The 23,850-nt window shown below is 44.2% G+C and overlaps 1 protein-coding gene across 1 annotated transcript in view; it reads left to right on the plus strand.

Annotated features, from left to right (window-relative positions):
* The window catches only part of arid1b (AT-rich interactive domain 1B), a gene marked incomplete at its 5' end in the record, with an annotated part of 232,650 nt that overhangs the window by 80,784 nt on the left and 128,016 nt on the right, over positions 1-23,850 (plus strand). The window lies entirely within an intron of this gene.

The raw sequence follows: 23,850 nt of genomic DNA on the forward strand, positions 1-23,850 counted from the left end.
AACGAAGCAGCGCATGAGTGGAACACGTGGTGTACAACACAACATCACACATGAGAAAAGGCTGTTGGACTGAGAGCAGCTGGATAAAGGAAGGTCACATTTACAGATTCTTTTCACACTTAAACACAACTTGTATGATCACACTTTGATTAGAAAACATCTCGCCATGACAGACAGGAATTGTCCAATCAGACTCCTCCGTTCATCCTTAAGACCCCGCCGATACATTTTTACACTTAAGCCCTTTCTGCTGCAACCGGGATTAGTTCTCCGAATTTAACCCAAGAGTTGCGTTTGATACACTCCGGGAAAAAAGAAAATCCCAGACAAATACAGTTATATCAAATATTTTGAAATAGTTAAGAACCAAACTCTTCCCATCATAAGAAATAATGGTGTTTAATACTGTGAGCTAAGTGACTCTTTATTATTCACTTTCACCTTTTGGCACTAAAACAAATGAAAACATGTGAAATGATTGTAATTTATAGCTTATTATGATGTCATTTTACTGACGCGGCCGCCTATACTGTAGCTCCCTCAATGAAATGAGTGTGACACTCCTGGTCCACTCAACACGCTCTGACATCATCTTTACATGCAGTTTGTCCCACGATCGAACCCGTGTTTCTTTGCTTGTGCTGAAAAACTGAAGCAGGTTGACTGGAGGAGTATTTGAGAAGAAATGGGTGAGACCAGGACGATCTATGAAGGGAACAAAAAGAGAGAGAGAGAGAGAGAGAGAGAGAGGTGTGGGCTGTTCTGGCTTCGTTGGCTAAACCAATCGCTTTTTTAACTCTCCTTACAGCTCCTCAGCACTTTCAAGAATAGAATAAATAGACATTTGCAAATGGGCGCAAATATTGGCAGTGCTTGAGGTGTGTGAGGTTTAATTTACCAGATACTTTGGAGCAGCCCCAGGAGTGGAGGAATAAACTGCGAGGAAAAGCTATATTAAGTGTATGAACTCCAATTAAGCCATAATATTCTCTCCATATACGGCCGCTTTGAAGGGCTGAGCGCGCCGGTCATCCTCCGTCTCTCAACACACACTGACGGTTGACTCTGCTTTGTTTCCAATCAGCACTGATTTATCCGTCAGTTTTCAAGGGATTCCTGTTACTCTCTCTCCCTCTCTCTCTCTCCCTCTCCCCCTCTCTCTCATGCACGATCCCAGAACCTTCTTCCGTCTTTTCCTCCACAACGTACTAATAGCATGTCATCCGCTTCATCTCGGCATTTCTTCTTTTCTCTTTCATTTTTATTCTCCCACACTCTTTCCCCTCCTCCCTTTCCCCTCCGTCTTTCTCTAAAGAAGCATCATGAAAGCTTTTTTCTCAACCCCCCACCCCCCCACCCCCACCCTCGTGCTGTAATGAGAAATGGCCTTGATATATCAATGTGTGAATCCGGAGCAAGAGAGCAAGACAAGCCGCTGCAGTGGCGGGGGCCGATCTATTTGAACCGCCACCACTATCACCCCATATTCCCCCACCACTTTAATCCTGGCGTTTTACCCCTTGGGTTCTCCGTGTGTTTTCACATCCCATCCAGAGCGCCGCGACTCGCCGAGATCCTAATCGGCGGCAAGTTTGATGAGAGACACAGAGAGGGAGAGATGGATAGATAGAGAGAGAGGGAGCAGGGAGGATGGAGAAATTTCTCTGCGTTTGCCAGGCTCTTCCAGCAAGCTGTCACGGCAGAGATGTAACCGTTCCCCCTCGCTCTCCTCTCTCTTTCTCACTCTCGCGCCGGCGTTTGATGTCAGATCTAAAGCTGCTGTCATCTTTTTTTTTTTTTTTCTTTTTTTTTTTTACTCTCCCTCCCTTTCTCTCTGTCAGGAGGGAGGGAGCGCGGGTCGGCAAAGTGTCATGTTGTTGTTTTGGGACCAGTCTGCCGTGTGATGTGGCGGGATTTTTGAAGGCAGACCAAAGGGAAAAAGCGCTTTAGTTACTTATCACAAATGCAAGTCACAGTGCCCCCTGGGCCTTTTAAAATGTAATGTATTGCAGATACAGAAGGCCTTGTGTTGCATATCAGCGTACAGTATCTGGATCGTTGCCGCTCCTGTTAATATACAATCACCATCATTTTATCTCTCCGGTTGGATGAAACAAAGGCTCTGTTAGACGCCATACAAGCACTATGTGGCTAATATAGCTAATGTATAAAGTTTTTCCTCTATTAGACTTACAATCCTACATCTCTTACATCTCATTTTCTAAGATTTACTCTTTAAGGCCCGGTTTACACACAAATTCTAGTGTATCCGCAAAACTTTCTTCACTTTTGGGGGGTCCGTTTACACGGCACCAGTGTGCGGATGCACTGTATCCGCAAAGTTTTTAATCCGGCTCCCAAGGTGGAAAGATTCTTTCACGGCCGCTCATCCCTCCTGCAGAGACTGCTGGAGGCTACAGAGCCTGTTACTGCTCATGCACATCTCTCCCCCGCCCTCCTGCTCATCCAGTTGTAAACAAACATGGCGGCCACGTAGTGATACGACCCGCGGTCCATATTCTAGTTTTATCGTCCATATCAGTAGTTTAATAGTTGAGACTCACCCCTGATAGCATCCGATGTGTCATCAGTCCATGCGGACTCTGTCTCTGTGTCCGCTGCTGCAGTGTAAACGCACTCCTTTTTTTTTTGCGGATTAGGTGTTGTCACGTGAAACGTTGTCATGTAAACAGGGCCTTGGTGTGGTTTTATACATATCAACATTATTATCTATCTGTATGTTTTGCTATGCCTTTTATCAATTTGATATTCATTTTTTTCCATTTTACCTCCATTTACCGGCTTATCTTACGCAGTGGTTCCAGGTGTGTACTGGGGTCCAATTTAATTTCAGACCCCGTTTTACAATTCTAAACTTTTTCAAGTGAAAACGCAACATCGTCGTTGTGTTTTGGGTGTGTTTAGACGGCAATGGTGCTCAGAGCCATGGAAAACACACATTTTGGAAAACAGCTCTCCAGGTGGAACTTTTCGAAAATGCCCTGACTCCATCTCCAGGGAAACTGCGGAAAACAGCTTTTCTGAAATGCTGCTACTGCATCACACCTGTAGTAAATAGGTGGACAGTAACAACAATGGCAATTTCCAGTGTCATGACTCCCAGTCCATATTCTCCTGGGATTTGGTAGTTTTACAGTTGAGAGTCACTCTGAATAGCAATCCACTCGTCGTCTGTCCATACGAATGTCTGTGTACTCTCATTGTTGACGTTTATGGCGTATTTTTCTCTACGTACATATTTGTGGTTTCCTTGCAAAAGCAACTAATAGCACCCAATAATGGCACAACATGCTGACGACATTGTTTTCAGCGTGTCTGCCATTTCGGTGTAAACGGACAAACGTCGCTGTGGAAATGCAAAACTTCTCTGAAACGAAAACGCAGAAACAATGCAAAATGACACACACTATCCATTGAGATTACATGAATATGGATTACAGAATGTCAATCAGATAGTGAGAGGAGTTTATGCTATTCGGTTGATGTAATGTACGTCTCAAAATGCTTGACTTGTTTATGATCTGGCCTGTTTTTAACGCTTCGCACACACTGCTATTATAGTGGTGAGAGTCATTTCCTCAGCACAACTTTCTTATAAGATTTTTCTCTGAATTGCACATCAAATATTGCCAAATTTGGATTTATTTTACAGTGGATATCCAGTATGGTTGATAACTCATCGCTCCATTCAAAAACGTTATGATGAATGAAAGCAAACAAACAGAAATGATAGTTTCCATCTGATCTTTCTCATGTAAACATGATCTGATACACATAAAACCCTCATTTGAATACTCTTGTTTATACGTGATATCATATTAGTTGATCGGGGTAACTAAAAGCACAATCTATTTGCATGAGCATGCTTTATGCAGGATCTTTTGTAACCAATCTTTACTAGTATGTAGATCAAGGTTTCCAATGCTTGCTATTAGCCTGCTGTAATATATCATTATCTTGACCTTCCCTTTCCACATGGCTTTGGTCCTGATGGTTATGTGAAAACTGAAAGCCTGACATTAGCATTCAGTTCTTGGTTCTTCCTGTGCATCCTTGGTTTTGTTGTATAGATTTGACCTTTTACAACCGTCTCAATGGCAGACATTGTCTCGATGATGTGTTATTGCGTACCGTCAGCCTTCCTGCTGTATCACTTTAAACCCACGCAGCATGCACCACCTTATTTTTCAATGTAGATTTAGCTCATGATACTTATCATGTACAGGCTGGTTCAGGTCTCGGCGAGCCTGTTACTCCAGTTCCACACAATCACGAGAGCAGGTGCCAAAACCAGAGTGAAGATCTTTTTTTCGACTTCATAGAAAAATCATAGACTGCAAAAAGTTGGCCGGTTTCCTCTTTTTTTTTAATATACTGTAAAAGTTGAATCTGTTGCCAACAAGTCTGGTTTGATTTTACACAAAAAATTATTATAATTTCTATGTGGTTTTTATGGAGTAATACGTTTCTTACATTTGTTAATGATTCATCCCACAGGAACGTGACGGATTTTCAAAATGACCCAGATTTCTCCAGGACGTGTGGCAATTACAGGGTCTTGAAAGGTGCCATGTTAGTTGCTGACAGTGTGTTACAGCTGGATTGGCACTGCATGACACTGTGTAGTCTGCTGCCTTGTTATTTCCAGCTCAGTGTGGCGATGGCGTTTCTGGTATTTGGGGGAGTGAGAGCTCTGGGTTTTCTCGCTCTCAGTTGGACCGTTGCATCTTTTTTTTGCCGAAGCCGGTTCTGCCAGTGTCGCGGTTTGTGAGGTGAGGAGCCGGGAGCCCACTGCCCCCGCCTCACCCTCCAGCTCCTCCTCACCCTCCCCTCCCTTCCCCCGTTCCAGTCACTACATGTTCCCTGCTCTTCGGCGTTCCCCTGACAGCCTGCCAAGCTGCCGCACAGCCTCCCATCCTCTGGGACATGGGAGAGGATGGCCAGCCATGTGGAAAGGCAGAGTGAGCGCTACGGGGAGGGAGGGAGGGTGAGGTGAGGAAGAGGGGAGGAGGGGTGAAGAGCAGGATGAGAGAGAGAGAAAGCATGTGAGGGGAAGAGGGAGAGAGGGCGTGAAGCGATGAAGTGAAACGTGGTTATCTTTTTGTCACTTGTTCAGGGTGAGGGATGTTGAATTCAGGCTATGGGGTTCCAGCAGGAGTGTGTTATTCACACTAGTGCACGCGCACACTCTCTCTCTCACATACACGCACACACACACACACACACACACACACACACACACACACACACACACACACACACACACACACACACACACACACAGATTATTATACATATAGACAAAAAACATCCATGTACGTCTTCCCGTGCTCATTTGCCCCTCCTTGACTTATTTTCCATCAGACAAAAGGGAAAAAGAAAGCCCAGAAAACTCTCTCTCTCTCTCTCTCTCTCTCTCTCTCTCTCTCTCTCTCTCTCTCTATCTATCTCCCCCCCCCCCCCCACTCTCTCTCTATCCCCCCCCCCTCTCTCTTTCTCCCCCTCTCTCTCTCCTGTCCACCTTGCCCTCCTCTGTTTTTCTGAATGTTAGGTCATGAATGATTGACAGGCCGCAGCTGGAGAAGCTCGCACCCTCCCTCTCTCTCCCATCGCTCTCCCTCGCTACAACGACACACACACACACACACACACACACACACACACACACACACACACACACACACACACACACACACACACACACACACACACACGTCCCTCTTTGCTAACAAACACACATTCTGCACATACTTTCATGCACATTCTGTCCTCTTGCGAGCCATTTTTCACACACAGTGTGTGTGTGCTCCATCAGAGCATGTCAGTCAGTCTGCACATACAGTATGTGCTCTCTCTCTCTCTCCCTCTCTCTCTCCCCCTCTCTGGCTCTCCCTACTGCTGTGTTTTATTTTAGAGTCCCCAGGCAGGCAGACAGGCCAGCAGGCAGCGCAGAGTAATGTCATCCAGCAGGGTTACATTCAGCCTCCACATTAGTGCACACAGGGGGGAGGAGAGGAGGGGAGGGGGAGTTAGAGGGGGAGGAGGCTGGGGGAGTCAAGAAAGCAAAGAAATGCAAGGGAGACGAGGAGGAGGCAGACTGATGGTGGAAAATGCACATCAGTTGAAAGCGTGTGGCAAGCATCATCAGTAGTTTCATTAATTGTGTCTATTTAAATGTCACGCCTGCTTACATGTCTGGGTGTGTTTTCTGATGTGCTCCTGTGTGTAGGGCGTGTGGGGGAGAGCGGGAGGCTGGGCGACTCAGAGACTAGATGTTCTCTGGACCCTGCAGCCTATTCTTAGCTCAGACAGCAGCGCTGAAGGCCACAGTAGCTCGCCGCCACCGCTGCGAGCACATAGCGGCGCTGAGAATAGGACAGCTAATCTGCAGCCGGTTTCACACTCTGAGGTATAGGGAATGGTCATGGCCATGCCACTCTTAAACCTGTAGACCTGATATGAGCACGGGTGATTGATTCATTGTCACTCACACGTTGCCAGTCCATACACGATGCACAGGATCTTGTAATTTACCGTACAGCTGTTTTTTCTGACGCGTATTTGATCCTCAAACTCAAATGTAATTAGAGTTTTCACCTCTGCCCTGTTTACGCCACAGACTCAGGTATCATGACACAGCCCGTCTGAAGACCCCGACTTCATCTAAAATGCAGACAGGCTATTTTTCCGCTTGTATGCCAGCCTGTTTTCGTTTGCTCCTCATGAATCATTTAGTATGCACACACAGTTTCATGTACGCGCATACTTTTCTTTTTCGCCTTCTTCTTTTTTTTTTTGATCCTCAAGAGCTGGGAACATGTGTTTTTGCCGGGGCTTACCATTTGTTCCCCTACAGCATGAAAACACAGATGCATCGGAAGTGGAATTGATCTGCAGGGCACATTTCTCCCGGTCTTTCATCTCTCTGCATCATCAAAAACCTGCAGAATTCAGGTGATGATATCTGAAATAAAATTAGATTTATGGACGTATTCTGAGGGTGTTCCTAAATGCTTGTTGCAACTTTAAAACATGGCTCGGATATTAGTGAAGTTTGTCAGACTTTAAGGGCACATTATGTAAGATTTAAGTCACTGTCGCATCTAATTGTAGTTTAATTAATTTCTTTCTTTTTACTAACTTCAGAAATGTTCTTTTTTTCTTGTTGAGTTGAATACAGACTCGATTCTCTACACCCACAGGATGGCTTGGACATCTTTGCTTCAGCAGGGAACTCGGAAAGTTACAAATGGTTAAGTCCCATTTGGGGGCGTTCACATGACAACAGAAAACAACATTTTAATATCATTTAAAAAAGAATATCCTTAAAAGCCAACACATGTATGAAATTATGTTTGATGGATTTTGCTTTTTCACAGATGGAAATAATGATGTTATTATTGCTAATGGAGTCTTTTTATTATCACTTTTAACTGTGATAATGTGTCTTTATTACAGAGAACATAATTGGGCACATCGAAGTAAAAACTTCAATGTGGTTGCTTTGAGTTACTCACATTAGCTAAGAGCTTATAAACTTCCCAATTTCCCAGTCGTGTTTACGATGTTTAGGAGACTTTTGATTTGTGTCTCTTCGGAACTTCCCACTTACGCATGAATGCCTCATACATCCTGACTTTGGCTTTCTTACATCCTTTTCTCAAATTTTAAGATAGAAACATGCCAGATGATGCTATTTAAGTGAGTTTCAAATTCTGAAGAGAATCCAGTCATATTCCTGCATGTTATCCATCTCCGAACTGCTGAAGTGTCCTGCTACAGGACACTGAATCCCTCCCAGCTCTCCTCAGCAGCTGACACTGCACTCTCATCCCCTGCAGAGGAGACACAAACCAAAACACAATTTCCCCATGGGGATCGATAAAGATTTTTTTTTTCTTCTTTGCCTGCAGGATTTTTCAGTTTTGTCTTATGGCAAAATGTGATGGCTCCACACTGCTCTACCCACTGGGAACTGTGTTGGCCAGTGTTGGGTTGTTAAAACAAACTGGCAACACAAGGCTGAGCAGCAGCGGCAGGAGGAGACAGAGAGGGAGGCGCTCCGTGTTTATACCCAGCCATCCCTGACAGTGAGACTGAAGCCCCTGCACAGCAGAGCGAGGGGCAGATAGTAAACCTGTGTGTGTGTGTCGGAGCATTCCTCCAGCACACTGACCCACCCCGATGCTCACACATGCGTACGCTCCCAGTGTGTCGGGCTGTATGATTTGAGAGTGGAAAGGAAATGGAGAGGGATGAACTTGGTTAAGAAAACACCCGTCCGGCTTCACTGGCGCCTCTCCACCAACCGGAGGAGGGGGAGATAAGGGCGGAGGAGGAGGTAGAAAGCGAGTACTGACCCTAGAAGGACAGAAATGTTCCCCCTCCTTCACTCTGAAACTTTTTTTTCCCTCAGCTCTTAGCTCATCAGTTTCCCAACTGGCCGGTGTCTTTTGTCAGAACGTAGGAGGAGGAGAGGTGGTATCTAACATGGATCAAACTATTAATCTGTATTTCTAAAATGAGCTGGATGCTGCATAAAAAAGATGATAATGTAATTGTGCACTGTATTTAAGCCACAAACGCATTGATTGTCTGTTTTTGTCTTCATCAAATCTTTCATCTGATGAACAGTTCAATTACTGGAGCCAAAATAAAGCTGCTGTTAGCATTAGCATTAGCCCGAGGCCTTGTTTACACAACGTTTCTCGTGAAAATGCAACGTTTTAGCGCTTTCGTTACAGAAAACTTTTGTGTTTTGTGGTAGCAGTTTGAAAACATTTACATGGAAACAGCAGAAATGTTATAAACAATGTAGCTAGCGTCCCAGGCCACTAGTTAGCGCTGTTGTTTCTTTTCTTAATGAAACCACATGCACACAGTGAACAATACGCTATAAACAATTACAATGGCGAGTACACGGACATTCCTATGGACAGACAACGAAGTTGGATTGCTATTCTGGGTGACCGTCGACTATTAAACCACAAAGTCCCAGGAGAATACGGACTGGGAGTCATGAAGGCCAATTCATACTCCATAAGAACAAGAAGAAAGTTTGGCACTCTGGGGTCCTGCCGAACAAAATGACATCATTTTCATATTTGGCATGTAACCTCTCTACTGTGTGAGCCCCGCAGCTCGTTAACATGTCGGAGACAGACTTACGTGATGCACCTGAACACATCATTCGACAGCTTCTTATCGAAGTATGAACAGTCCTGCCGGAAAAGCCTTTTTTTTCAGCAGCTGGCTGACGTCACTGGTGAATTTTCTTCTTGTTCTTATGGCTTCTAAACGGGCGTATGCAAGGGCCTTTACACTCTGGAGGCAGAGTAAAGGATGGAGTTCGAGCGTTTTCGAAAAGTTCCCCCTGGGAGCCATTTTCAGAAAGTTGCGTTTTCAGTTGTGTAAACAAACCCCCAAAACGCTTTGAAAGTGTTCACTTGCAAACGAATAAACAGGGTCTTAGTTTATTTTCTAAATAGTACCTGCGAGGCATTCACAGCCCCAATTAAATGCTAATTTACCTTTATGTAGTACACATGCCAGGCCTTTAGGGTGCTGTGACTCACCAAACACAACAAAAACGTAGAAGAAGACAGACCACATAGAAATTTAGAAGTAGACTTCTGCACATAAACACATAACCCACTATATATAATTCTAGTTTTAAAGGTCTATGGCCCTGCTCTGCCTGCATCTAGCTTTTGCAGCTCGACCGGAGCTTGTAGTCCGTGATTGTTGTGGTTATTAGGTGACGTTATTAGGACTTTTCACCTGGGAGAGACAATCAAAAGTGAATGTTACCTTTTTGTAGTGACTTGCCAGTAACTATTTTTATACACATGCTGCGACAAGGAAAATTGTCCAACAAGATTTCAGTGTACAGCAATGTGCAATAACAAAAAAGATATTATCTTAGTAAAGGTAATCAAGCATAGATTCTCTATATTTTCTGTAACAAAGACAGAAAAAGCATTATTAAAAGTAGAAGTCAGCATTAAAACTAATCTGCTCATTCAAAAAAGGACATAATAATAGCTTTGGAGCAATTTCATAGAAGCAGACAGCCCAGAAAGTGCTTTCAAAATCAGTAAAAGGCTTTTAAATCCAAGTTTGATTATATAATGAACACTGAAGTAATGTAATCTCCAAGTTTAGATTTTGTAAGAATCCTTGTGTGTGTGAGAAAAGCTTCAGTATGTGCATGTTACAGTTTTCTGTTGTTGTTTTTGGGCGCTCGAAATCCGTATTAACACCTAGCTAAGTGTGGTCCGGCTTGGCGGCGCGAGCGTCGGTGCTGTGACAGCGTGTGAAAGCCGAGGCCGCTCTGTAGGATCGTTGAATGTACACAGTAAGCGAACATGACACACACGGTGAGATTTTCTCCTACTCTTTAGGTGTTACATCCGCCGGTGTTCTTAAATTGTGAAGCCCGGGACCCGGCCCACCAGCTCGCTTCACACGGCTCCATTTGTTTGAATTTCTTTTTGATAAAATATGCTTTTATATCGATTCCATCTCACCAAAATAAATCTGAAGCGCGTGCTTGATATATAGGTTTCATTTTCACCAGACGTTAGTGCCAGATACGCCCCTTCTGGCTCTGAGTCCTCCATTATGAATGGTGATTTTGTGTTATCACATTAATATTTAAATTATCTGTTAAAATGGCTTCAGATGTTATTGAGCCAATCTGAACTGGAGATTGGAAACATCTATTTCACATTCATTAATAGTTGGGACGTGGGAACTTTCTCTCCTCGAATGATGTTTCACTATATGAATGTGAGAAGATTTTCTGTAAGAATAAATGTTTGAGGCTGGGTGTTGTAGGGGTTAGTACTTTCCCTCACAGCAACAATATTCCCAGATTTATGGGCATTTCCATGAGGAATTGGCATGTTCTCCCTGTGCATTGTTTTTCTTTTGGTACTTTTTTTGTTTAATCAAAGTCCAAAGATAAAGATTTGTTTGAAGGTTTGGGTTTTCACCTGAGAGGGCAGTTTCAGTGGAGAGCATAATAAAAAAAAAAAAAAAAAAAACATCTGCATGAATAATTGCTTTTTGTAAGCTTCTGTGCATATATTCAAAAACACTGCTGGAGAAGCCAGTGAAGAGTTGTGACTAATTCACACATTACATAATATGCATGTATGATCCACCAACATGAGTGAAGAATAGGAAGTTGCATCTTTTTATTTCATTTGTGCCATAAAGCTAACATTTCTTACATGTGAACCAAGAATGACAATGACAACGTCCTCAAGTGAAAATGCAAAACTTTTTGTCTGTTTACACGAAAACGGTGTTCGGACCCACTGAAAATGGGGGAACTTTTTCAAAGCTCTCTGTCTCTCTGGAAACAGAGGAAAATGCAACTTCTATAAAACGCTGCTACTGTGCATGCACACCACGGCCATAGTAAATAGTTCTTCTGCACATGCGATGGACAATAACAACAATGGCGGCCTCCAGAGTGTCGTGACTCTCGGTCCATAATCTCCTTTAACTTGGTAGTTTTTTTAGGCCCCGTTTACACGACAACGAATTTGAGTGTATCCGCAAAACTTTCTTCACTTTTGGGGGGTCCGTTTACACGGCACCAGTTTGCGGTTGCACTGTATCCGCAAAGTTTTTAATCCGGCTCCCAAGGTGGAAAGATTCTTTCACGGCGCAAATCCCTCCTGCAGAGACTGCTGGAGGCTACAGAGCCTGTTACTGCTCATGCACATCTCTCCCCTTCCCTCCTGCTCATTCAGTTGTAAACAAACATGGCGGCGGTGTAGTGATACGACTCGCTGTCTATATTCTAGTTTTATCGTCCAGATCAGTAGTTTAATAGTTGAGACTCACCCCTGATAGCATCCGATGTGTCATCAGTCCATGCGGATGTCGGTTGCTTCACGTTTATAGTGTATTGTTCTCTGCACATGTCTGTGTAGTTTCATTACAAAATCAAGCATTAGCGCCCTCCAGTGGCCCGGCATACTAACTACATCGGTGTCTCTGTGTCCGCTGCTGCAGTGTAAACACACTCCTTTTTTTTAGTGGATTAGGTGTTGTCACGTGAAACGTTGTCGTGTAAACAGGGCCTTACTCCAGAGTCACGTGAAATATCAATCCAAGTTTGTCATCTGTCCATGCAAATGTCTGTATACTTGTCATTGTTAATGTTTATATCAGGTTGTTCTCTGTGCACATCTGTGTGTGGTTTCATAACTAAAACAACCAACAGCGTCAACTTGTGGCCTGGCATACTAACTACATCATTTTCAGCGTTTCTGCTGTTTCTGTGTAAACGTACGTTGTTTTCAAGACATTGCCGTGCAAAGGTGAAACTTTTCTGGAAAGATAACTGAAGGAGGAGGTTAATCAATCTGCCAAAAATGACCACTTGTTGTGAGAAATGTGTAGCTTGAGAGGTGGAAGTCCAGGATGTGGTCAGTAATTTTCAGTAGGTGTGAATTAGTGTGGTGTGAATGACTAACTTCAGCCCTGATCAGTAAAGCAGTACAGAAGTTGGATGGATGGATATTGTTGCACGCAGCACCCGATTACACTTCCTTTTTTACATTCTACATTTTCTCTTTCCTTCAACTTCCTGTCACTCTTTTTGGTATAGGAGAGAAAAACAGAAGCGCTGGAGAGAAAGAAAATGTGCTGTAAAAGACAACCACCCCTCCCCTCGTCTTCCCTCCCTGCCTTCTCCTCCTTATCTCCTCTTTGCTTTCCTCCCCTCAGTACTCCCTCGCCTCACTCACTCCCTGTTTTCCCAGCTTCAGTCATCCACTTCTAACATTTCTGGGTTTATTTTTACGTCCGGTACTGGATGCCTGGACTCCCAGCAGGATAGCGAAGCAGGGAGGGAGGAAGGGAAGGAAGGAAGCGGCGGAGGAATGGAGGAGAGGAAGAGTGGAAGAAATAAAGAGGAGCGATGGAGCTATCAGAGTGCAGTATTCTGTCATCACCATGGCTCCCTCTGGCTGTTAGGAGGCTGAAATTACATCTGACTTTGAAGTCAGGGGCAGCAGCATCGCCAGTGTTGCTATAGTGACAGGAAGTGTGTGTGTGTGTGTGTGTGTGTGTGTGTGTGTGTGTGTGTGTGTGTGTGTGTGTGTGTGTGTGTGTGTGTGTGTGTGTGTGTGTGTGTGTGTGTGTGTGTGTGTGTGTGTGTGTAAACTCCTTGGGAGGTTTATTATGCATGATCCACACTGTGACTAGTCCTGATGGCATTACAGTGCTGTTATTAATCTACTCTCATAAGATATGTGTACTTTAAACACATCCTTGCACACGCACACACAATCACACACCAATGTGTCTGAATCCTTGCTAAGATGCCTTCTTACACACACACACAAGCACACACACAAGCACACACACGACCCATTTCACAGCTGGATTCAAACTTCATGTCGTGTCTTTTAAAGATTAAGATAAAGTTTTTTCCTCTTATTATCTTTGAGAAGGTTTAGCTGGCTGCACACTGCGCTCACAGGCAAATGCACGCGCTGAAACACTCCAGCACACACACACACACACACATACATACGCACGGAGTTATTCAGATTGCAGATAGCAGTGTTTGGCTTGTTTAAGCTGCTAATATTCAAGCGAGTCCTGGAATATTTATGGCTTTTGTTTTATCAGACTCTGTGAAAGCGGGGCGGAAAAAAACCCACTCAGATAGATAGATAGATAGTGAACTACACTGTACAATAGAAGAGCAGAGGAGACGTATATGCAGAGGAGGGACAGTGAGAGTGAAAATAATGTTCCATTAATGCAGAGCCGGGCTCTCGCTGAGGGCCCAGCGCCAATCTGCATCTCCCTACAGTCTGCCTGCTATACATTTTTCATGAACGCTGAGCGAGAATTAGCGACGGATTGCGGCTGCAAATTGCTTCTCCTTGGTCGGGGGGCCGATGGAGGGAGAGAAAGGAAGAGGTAAGAGGGAGAGGGGGAGGATTTAAGAGGAGGGGGGCATCAGGAGAGGTTGAAGAGAAGAGGAGGTGATTGGATTGTGGAGAATAACGGAGTGAAAAAGGAGTTTTTTGCAAATGTGCAATGTCCATGCTTCATATTAGCATTTTCGTGGAGCTGCACGTATACATCCAAGTCACAATGGGGAATGGACTTTACTTGTATAATGTATTTTACCGCTTTACATAATGAGTTACATTCCCCCATTCAACACATGGACAGGCCGATGTGGGATTGAACCGCAGACCTGCTCTATCACCTGATCAATCCCTGTCCAAGTAGTTTAAAATATTATAAAGTATTTGTGACTTTTCAACTGTGTTCGATATAGTCGTCAACAGCAGCCGCATGATTTTTTTCAACAAACGTTTTGCAGACAAATCTACATATAAGCTGAAAAAATAAATCTAATTGCTCCAAAAATATACCGGTACATCAAATGTTTGATTATGAATCAAAATTATGGATGATTTCACCACATTATAATGAATTTAAATGTAGAAAAGTACATTACATAGTGTAAAATGTATGATCAAATTTACAAACATGAAATTATATAAAATGTGTAAAAATACTGTTCAGCTTGTAGTTGGGTTTTTTTTTTGTTTTTGTTTTTGTTTTTTTAAATCTCTCCTTTCTTTCTGTCCTCGCCTCTCTATATATTTCCTCTCCTTGGCCCGTGCACCATATAGCTCTGACCCCAATCTCAGCCGGCTCTCTCCACTCTAATAATGCCCACTCTCATTTTCCAGTGGTGGCCTTGGCTGCTGTTATAGACCTGCGGTGACCGGCTGACTGACTGGCTCACTCCTGTGTCGACTGCTTTGCTGACTGCTCGGCCCTCCTTTGCCCTCTGTTTCTCTGAAGAACTCTTCATGTCGGGTTCCTCTTTGTTTGTTTGCTCTATGATGCAGGAAACCACAAAAACTCATTTTTAAGTTAGTAGCAAGAGTCAACAGTTAAGATTGTGGTGCCTGCAGTGCTATTAATAATATATACAACTGTGAATCAATTGTGTACATTGTAAGTATTTAACCTGAAATGGAATACTCTGACTATTGACTGGTGTCACTGACCATGGAGTCTTTCAGTCAACATTAAACATCGTGTCCACTGCAACAGTATCACAACTTCCCAAGTGCCAGTACAGACAGAAATGTGTGTGTGTGTGCGTGCGTGCGTGCGTGCGTGCGTGCGCGCGTGTGTGTGTGCGGGCGCACGTGTGTGTATTGGCAATAAAATGAAACAATTTTTGACAACAGTAGAGAAGTTGTGTGTAATGTGTGTGTGTGTGTGTGTGTGTGTGCGTGTGTGTGGGTGTGTGTGTGTGTGTGTGTTCAGGGCCCATGATTGCTGCTGTAATCTGCTCTCTCCTGCCAGCCACAGTTATTACAGTTGTCGATATGGTGCTCAGGGCTTTATAGACACAAGCTACGAGACACAGTCTGGATGCCCGCCAGAGTGTGTGTGTGTGTGTGTGTGTGTGTGTGTGTGTGTGTGTGTGTGTGTGTGTGTGTGTGTGTGTGTGTGTGTGTGTGTGTGTGTGTGTGTGTGTGTGTGTGTCGTGTTTGTGTGGGTATACATATGAGCCAAAGTGCTTTATATTTGTTTACGCCTCTGCGTGTGCATATGTATGTGTATGTGTATGTGTATGTGTGTGCGTGTGCAGGATCTTTTGCACCATGTGTATGTAATTGAGCTTTCTGCTCATGTCAAGGCCGGTTCAACAGAGTGCTAATTGCTTATGTTACAAAGTGTAAGTCCCAGTAGAGTGAGTGTGTGTGTGTGTGTGTGTGTGTGTGTGTGTGTGTGTGTGTGTGTGTGTGTGTGTGTGTGTGTGTGTGTGTGTGTGTGTGTGTGTGTGTGTGTGTGTGTGTGTGTGTGTGTGTGTGTGTGAGGTGTTACTTTTTATCTTAGCTTACCGTGTTAGCATTCTTTTTTGTGACTGTTTGCTTTTGTCTTGCATGAATGTGTATGCATGTGTTCATGCATGTATATTTTTACATGTGTGTGTAAGTGCATGTAGTTTCTAATATATGTATGTATGTATGTATGTGTGCATGCGCACTCTTTACGCGTGTGTTTACACGTGTGCGTGTGTGCACGGTCGTTTATGTGTGCATGTTCATTCGTTTGTATTCCTATCTATGCATCCATGTGCGTGCATGGAAATTCCTACGTGTGTGTGTGTCTGTGCACTCTCTTATGTGTGCGTGTGTGTAGTTATATCCAAATGTTTTTGTGTGTGTGTGTGTGTGTGTGTGTGTGTGTGTGTGTGTGTGGTCCAGATTGCAGGGCTTCACACTGGTTTAGGTGTTTTTCAGGGTGTAGATGTGGTTTTCTGGTTTCGTTTCCACTTGGAGTAAAGATTATGGGTTTTAGCAGGATGCGGGTTACACTCTGTACTGTGAAGGTTATAGTTAGGTAAGGGGGCTCCGTAGGTCCGTGTGTGGGCCTGTCACTGCTTTGGAGAGTTCGCTGTGATAATGAGTGGAAAAGCGGAGGAAGGAAAGTGAAACAAGATGGAAAGAGAAGGAAAAAAGCTTTGGTGTTTGGAAAGTGGACGAAGAAGAAAGAGAGCAAATAGAAGGCAACAGATGAGGCGGGGATGAGGGCCTTTGACCAGGAGAGGTAGAGGGAAGCGGAGGAGGCTCTGATGCCTGTTGTTCAGTCCACATCGACTGTTTACTGTCCTGCCAGCCTGTTACTATCATCGCTTGGCACTGGCTCATAACGGGGGACTCAAACAAACAAATGCCTGTGCAGCTTTTGCTTTTGTTACACTGACATACATGTGTAAGCACACACACACACTCACCGTGAGGGTCACTGATGGCCCGCTTTTCCACTCGCGCTGCTCTTTTGGAAGCGTGCGACCATCTGTCAGAGCTGGCCCGGCAATTAAACACGTCCTTCCTCCCTCCCTCTCCCTCCGTCTCTCTTCCTTCGACTGGGTCCTCGCCGCCTATCAGCACCCTGTGACCTCCGAGAGGATGGAAAACTCCCCCTGCCAACGGCACACGTGTGGGCCTCGTGTGTCTCCGTTTTTTTTTTTTTTTTCTTGCTCAAATAAAACTCCCATCTCAAGACAAGTATGCCACACTGGAAATTAAGAAACAATATCCCTTCTGTTCAGAGACAACATCTTGTTTTTAATGGATTCTTTACGAGCTCTAATTCTTGGAAATGTATCTGTGTGTTCTGAGTAAGGTTTGGTTGTTATAATTGATTCTTATTAAGTTTTAATCGTTGTTTCTCCATGGACCGACTGCTTTTTAATCGTTTTAATTATTTCATTACATAATAAGTCTCTCTCATTCCATATCATCCTGAAAACCCTGCTGGAAAAATATTCGCCAGTCCATCTTAAACAAATCACTGTTGACCTTTTAAGAGGAAATGGGTTTACGGTATGTTCTGTTCAAACAATATATTACTGTGTTGATGTAATTAAGGTAAGCACTGACTTGTGTCCCATCTGAGGCTCGATGAGGGTAAAAGGCTTTTTTTTTTTACTTGTAATTTGACAATCTGAACCACTACACTTAGTCAAAAAGTTAAAATGATTTGCCAGTCATTGCATTAAACTGATTTGAAGCGTTTTCAATTTGGAAACCTAAAAATTGTGTGCAGAATTGAGGGAAGCTGTATCGCCACACAGCAGCAGTTCTGGATTTCATTGCAGGAGGCCCAATTTACATGACGTTTCGATTGAAAACGCCTCGTTTTTGGGTTTTCGTTTCAGAAAAGTTTCGCGTTAACGCAACAACATTTTCAAAATGACATCTGTCAACAGTGAAATGGCATAAAACGCTGAAAACGATTAAGTTAGCATGCCACGCCACGAGTTGGCGCTTCTGTTTGTATTTGTAATGAAAATACACACATACATGCTCAGAGTTATTGTCCATCTTCTTGCACATGTGCAGAAGAACTATTTACTGCGTCTGTGATGCACATGCACAGTAAGCAGAGTTTCAGAGAAGTTGCGTTTTCACAGAGACGAACTCTGAGACTTTTCAAAAAGCTGCGTTTTCCCCCGTTTACGCCTGTGGAACCATTTTCACAACATTGCGTTTTCACCATTTTCACTTGAAATCATTGTCGTGTAAACGGGGCTTGAGCCAAATAAAGACATGACCACAGTTAGCTACAACGTGGCTATGCTATTGATAGCAAACCTATAACTGAAAGGTAGTACATAAAACAGTTATGTATATAGACTTGAGTTTACCTCATACCTCAAGGAGCTATAGTCAGATATGAAGGGGCTTTTCTTGTTGTTTAAAATGAATTCAGAGAATATTGGCCCTCGGGCTATTTCACACTCTAGAGTGCATCCCCTACTCACAACAGTTTTCACAGCAAAGCAATCTGAAGGGGCTCCAGGGAGAAAAGGTTGTGTTTCTCCCTTTGGCCTTTGCACTCTCCTTTGCAATTTGAATACATTTTGAATGTAGTAGATCAAGTGCAATGAAGTACATTCAGATTTTGTTCTGTGTAGTGGACGGTCCTGTTCATCATATCCTCACTCCGAGGATTTCAGAAGCATCTCAGAGCTCCTCTCAGCACTCGCCCAAAGACAAATGTGGATTTATCCAACCAAACAGTAAACTCATCAGAAGAATCATGAGAAGATTAGTCCTGTTCATACAGTGCAGACTTCACAAACACACGCACACACGCACACAAGCCCACTCAGTCTGAGTAATTTTCAAAGTGTCTTGTGATAGCTTTGCATAGCATTTGGGCTAATGGCGTGCCGTGTGCTTCCTCCCAGGTCGGTGCATCCATTAGCAACCATATTACTGCCACATAATGGCTTATTGGTTGGTGGGAAAAAATTACCAAGAATCCAGGATGAGGAGAGAGACAGTGAGGGAGAGCGAGAGACATAAAAAGATGAAGAGAGAGCAAGAGAGATGAAGAAAGCCATCTCGAGCAAGGCCTCCGAATTGAGTTACAGCTGTTATGATTTGTCGTCTCTCAAGTCTTTTTCTCTCCCTTCTTTTTCATTTCATGTTTCCACTCCCCTTCTCTTTCGCCCTCGGGGCTTTCGGAGGTTTTTATCTTTCTAATGAGCCGTTGATTCTTTTTTTCTCTCCTGTCATTACCTCATTCGTTCTGGATGGAAGGCAATATTTGTCATACTGTCAAGTCGGTGTTTGCATCGAACCTGTGTGTGTGTGTGTGTGTGTGTGTGTGTGTGTGTGTGTGTGTGTGTGTGTGTGTGTGTGTGTGTGTGTGTGTGTGTGTGTGTGTGTGTGTGTGTGTGTGTGTGTGTGTGTGTGTGTGTGTGTGTGTGTGTGTTTGTGAGTGGACTGTGGCAGAGCTAAGTGGTGTAGAGTGTTTACGCCCCGGTTGTGGTCGGCGTTGGTGGGAAAAGTGGACGCGGGGATCAGAGTGGTGTGGTGCGGCTGCCCCGGTCACCATGTTGTACCCCCGGCCTTATCAGTATGCAGCACGGTGGGCGGATTGCACTTGTCTTGATTGCTTTAATTGGCATTACACGGTTGCAACACACACACACACACACACACACACACACACACACACACACACACACACACACACACACACACACACACACACACACACACAAGGTTACAGCGGTTTCTGCCGTGTGATGGTTGCTCCAAATGTATTGTTGTGATATTTTGTCCAACGAATGTGGGACTCTGCACTCTTTCGGTTCAACAATGCATGAGTCATTCTGCTCCTACACACTCAATATGCATATTCTGTAAACACACACAGAGAAACAAACACACACTGAGACACACAAACAGCCAGTTTGGAATAGCGAAAAGTCTAAAGGTGATTCTCTGTTATGAGCAGAATTCATAAATATGTATAAGACACAGATGATAATGCCTGCGCTCACGCACACACACACACACACACACACACACACACACACACACACACACACACACACACACACACACACACACACACACACACACACACACACACACACACACACACACATAAAACTGAACTCTGTGTGAATCGGTTATTGTATGTATGTATTTTAGAGGCTTCTTGGCCGTAACTCAGCAAGCATGCGCTTCCTTGCAGGCTTGGCTTGGGTAGCACATGTGCTTATATGTGTGTGTTCAGGATTTGTGTGTGTGTGTGTGAGTCTGTGTGTATGTGTGTGTGTGGGTTAAAACGAAGTGGAAATCAAATTCACCTTGAAGTGTCCTTCTCTCTCCCCTCGCCACCCCCGTATTTTTGCCTTCGTCTTTGCTTTGAACACACTGCAGCACTCAGTTCAAAGAGAAATGCCTTCTTGTGAGTGAGTGAGAGAGCGGGTGTGTGTGTGTGTGAGAGGGAGAGTGCACGTTAGTGTGTCTTAGCAATGACAGCGGGGTTTGAGATGGAAAGGAGAGAAAGGCCCACTGCTGCACTCTTCGAACGTCACCCCTCCCCTCCCCCAGTCCAACTCACCCTCGCGATCCTTCCCCAATCAAAGAGCAGCCGGGCTTAGAGGAGTGCTCGTCCTTCTCCCATCGCTCCCCTCTTCCCAATTAAAAACAACCTGGGACAGAGAGAGAGAGAGAGAGTGGGGGTGAGACAAGGTCGATGTGGGAAAGGAGGAGGTGACAGAAGGAGAGAGGACACGAGGAATCGACTCGGTCTGGAGAAATTGTGGCGATGTCAGAAATAGAAAGTGAGGAGCAGGTTTCCATTTGGGGCTCGGGGACCTTTCACCTCCGCCAGCAGTGCAGGCAGCAGCAGAGGTGGGAAACTTTCAAAAGTGCCTTTTTATTTTTAATCAAGAGACACTCATTGAACCCACTTTTGGCTAAAGTGGAACATTTCCTGACTCGTTTTATTTTTCAGGCATTTGTATTTTCCATCCATTTAGGCCTTTTACTATTGTATGTGCATGTGTGTGTGTTTCCATCTTTTGCATGCCGAGCATAGCATCTTTTTGTCCAAATGTGTGCACATCTGTGTGTGCACTGATGTGTTCCCGCAGTCCTTTGCATATGAATCGGAGCTCATGTTTGTGCGTCCTATTGGAGCATTTGACCTAAAGGTCACCCACTGGTAGCAATTGACTGGTTCAGATTAGCACTCAATATGTGATATTCACAGTTGACTTTTACAGAGGATAATCAAACGTGATTAATGTCTCCCGCGCACGGCATTCGACTCGGTTTCTGACTGGAACTGGGAAAAAAAGGGAAATAAAACAGGGAGGAGAAAAACAAACCATGTGAAACCTTTGAGAAGACAACACTTTAAAGTCTACCTGAAGACTGATTGGATGTGAACTCATTACTACCACTTAATGTACATAAGTGGGACTAATGTGAAACGTACACTCATCTATACGACTCAGCTCAACTCTAAGAGAGAAAATATCCAGTCCTCACCAGGCCCGATGGAGAGTGTTCTCACTCCTCCTCACTGGGCCCACAGAGACTCCTTCAAGATGAGGAAGTAGCAGGCCAAGAGACAATAAAGGTCACCTCCCTCCCTCCCTCCCTCCCTCCCTCCCTCCCTCATCCCTCCCTCATCCCTCCCTCCCGTCGTTGTTTCACCTTCTCTCCATCCCTGAAATGATTTCCACTCAAACTCCTCGGCCGGCTCAATTCTGCCCCAGATACGAGCAAAAGGAAGATTCTGAATCATTCGATGCGCCCACCTTTTGCTTTGAGACACATACGGTAGGTAATGAAAATGTCAATGTGGGTGCTAAGAAATGGTCAGAAATGTTTAACTTGACACACATCTTCTTAAGAGAGCAGTTTCAGAATGGGATCCCATGAACTCAATAAAATTAGACAGTTAAACCAAAAAATAAGTATTTCTTCCTTTGACAGCCCAAAACAATGCTTGCTTTCGCCCCGTCAGCCACCCATGTTTCCTCATTGCCTCCTTCCACCTTTGTCCCTTTGTAATTTCTCTTCATCCTTCCCCACTTTTCTCTTTTTTCCGACCCTATTGCCTCTTATTTCCTGTCCTCCTCCTCTCTCCTCCGTTCCTTCTGACTCAGGAGGCTATAGTCTCTGAAAGGTCAGTCCCAACTGACATTTTCCGTGGAACTTCATTGATTTCCGCTCAGCGCTTTGCAATTGGCTGGCGGGGGCTGCCTCCCATTTCCCACCAATCCCCTTGAACCAGGAAGCAAGCCAGCCAGCCGACCCCGAGGTCAAGCAGCTCCAAATAGCTTTTTTTTTCTCCTTCGTTTTCTAGAGTGCTACAGTCTTCTTTGCTCTACTTCTCTGGTCTCTGCCTGCTCACCTCCCTGCAGGCTGCTGGTTGAGGAAGGAGAGAGGGATGGATAAAGGAGGAGGATTAAGTCTTAAAATGGAAGTTTAGGAGGCCAATGGTTTTCCTACCGCGGTTCATGGGCTCCCACAGGACCTTGATGTGGCTCCAGAGAGCTCATGGCTAAACAACGTGTTATTTCAATCTACTGTTTTCCACAAGAGAATCTTTATAGTGTGCGAGTAACTGCCCGTCCTATCGTAGTTTGTTTCTGCTACTATGTAGTATTTCACAGTACAGTGCTCACAGGTAAACGCCTTTGTCAAACATGTCAACCAAAGTGACAAATACCTTTTGTAACATCTGATTGCTCATATCTTACTGCCGTGGTTTCAAACCTTTTCCTCTGGTGCCACACATTTTGGCTTCACTGTGATGTTGGGGTGTTTAGTTACCTTTTATAGCTCTATGTTAGGCTGGATCAGTAAAATATTGTATATAATATCTCTAAATAACTTCAATTCTGAATGGTTTTTTTTTTCCTTTTTTATGTGGAATGATATACGATTCCATAGAAATTCCATTTAATATCTTTTAGGGTATAGAGGAGAGAAAAGAATAGAACAGACAGATTGTGGGAAAAGATTCAAACCCTGGTTTGGGTAGGGGCAGGAAATAATGCCTTCTTAAATACAGTGAAAATACCAAATCAATACAACACATGGCCTGACTTTATCCTTTTTTTTAAAGGCTTAGGGTCTTTTAAGCGCACCAAGCAGGTCAGATTGGACACCTCTGGCGGCCATGTTCTGGCCCACGGGCCACGTTTGACAGGAACAAACATGTTCCTGTCATGTTTTAGCAAATTCAACATCAAAGAGACTTTCTTAGACTTCTTAGACCTATGAAAAATACAAAGGCTAATGCCAGTTACCCACGTCTGCAGAGTTTCTAGAAAAGTACAAACTCACCTTTACAACCTCAGAGCAGACAAAGCCTCGGGCCCCCTCTGTGATCTGTTTTGTAGCGGACCAAACCTCCTACCATGTTATTATGTCTGTGTTATATCTACTTTTTTGTTCCAACTGTTCGATGAACATGTTCCAAATATGTCAGAAGTACTCACCAGCTCTGATCAGTAAGTAGTCTAAGCAAACACAAACACATCTTCATATGTAGAATCGGTGGATAAGACACACATAGCCAATTCCAAGTGATCAATGAAAAGGTGGGACGTACTTTTCTCTTCTCCTGCAGTGACATGTGAGTTGAATAATCTGCATCCGGCAGGAGAGGAGGATGCTCCTGACCTTGTCTCTGCCTCGGTGTTAACGCTCCTCTCAGTAATGCATGCGGTCGTAGCATGGAAATCACTGACCCGCTCTTTTTGATGGTCGTAGGAAGCCCTTAATAGCTTGGTGTGCGCTGCAGAGTACACCTTAGTGCTAATAATGTGGATTTAGTGCTACTTAAGGACCCCTTGGCAGAGTGGACCCTCGGGGCTTGACCCCTGCATTTTAAGGCTGCGCTCACTCCTCGCTGTATTTCTATGCTGGATGATGAAAGAGTTAAACAACAGAGGAAACCTCAGGTCAGACCGTGAGTCTGCTTCAC

This window comes from Lipophrys pholis, assembly GCF_963383615.2.
Source record: "Lipophrys pholis genome assembly, chromosome: 14".
NCBI classification, from domain to species: domain Eukaryota; kingdom Metazoa; phylum Chordata; class Actinopteri; order Blenniiformes; family Blenniidae; genus Lipophrys; species Lipophrys pholis.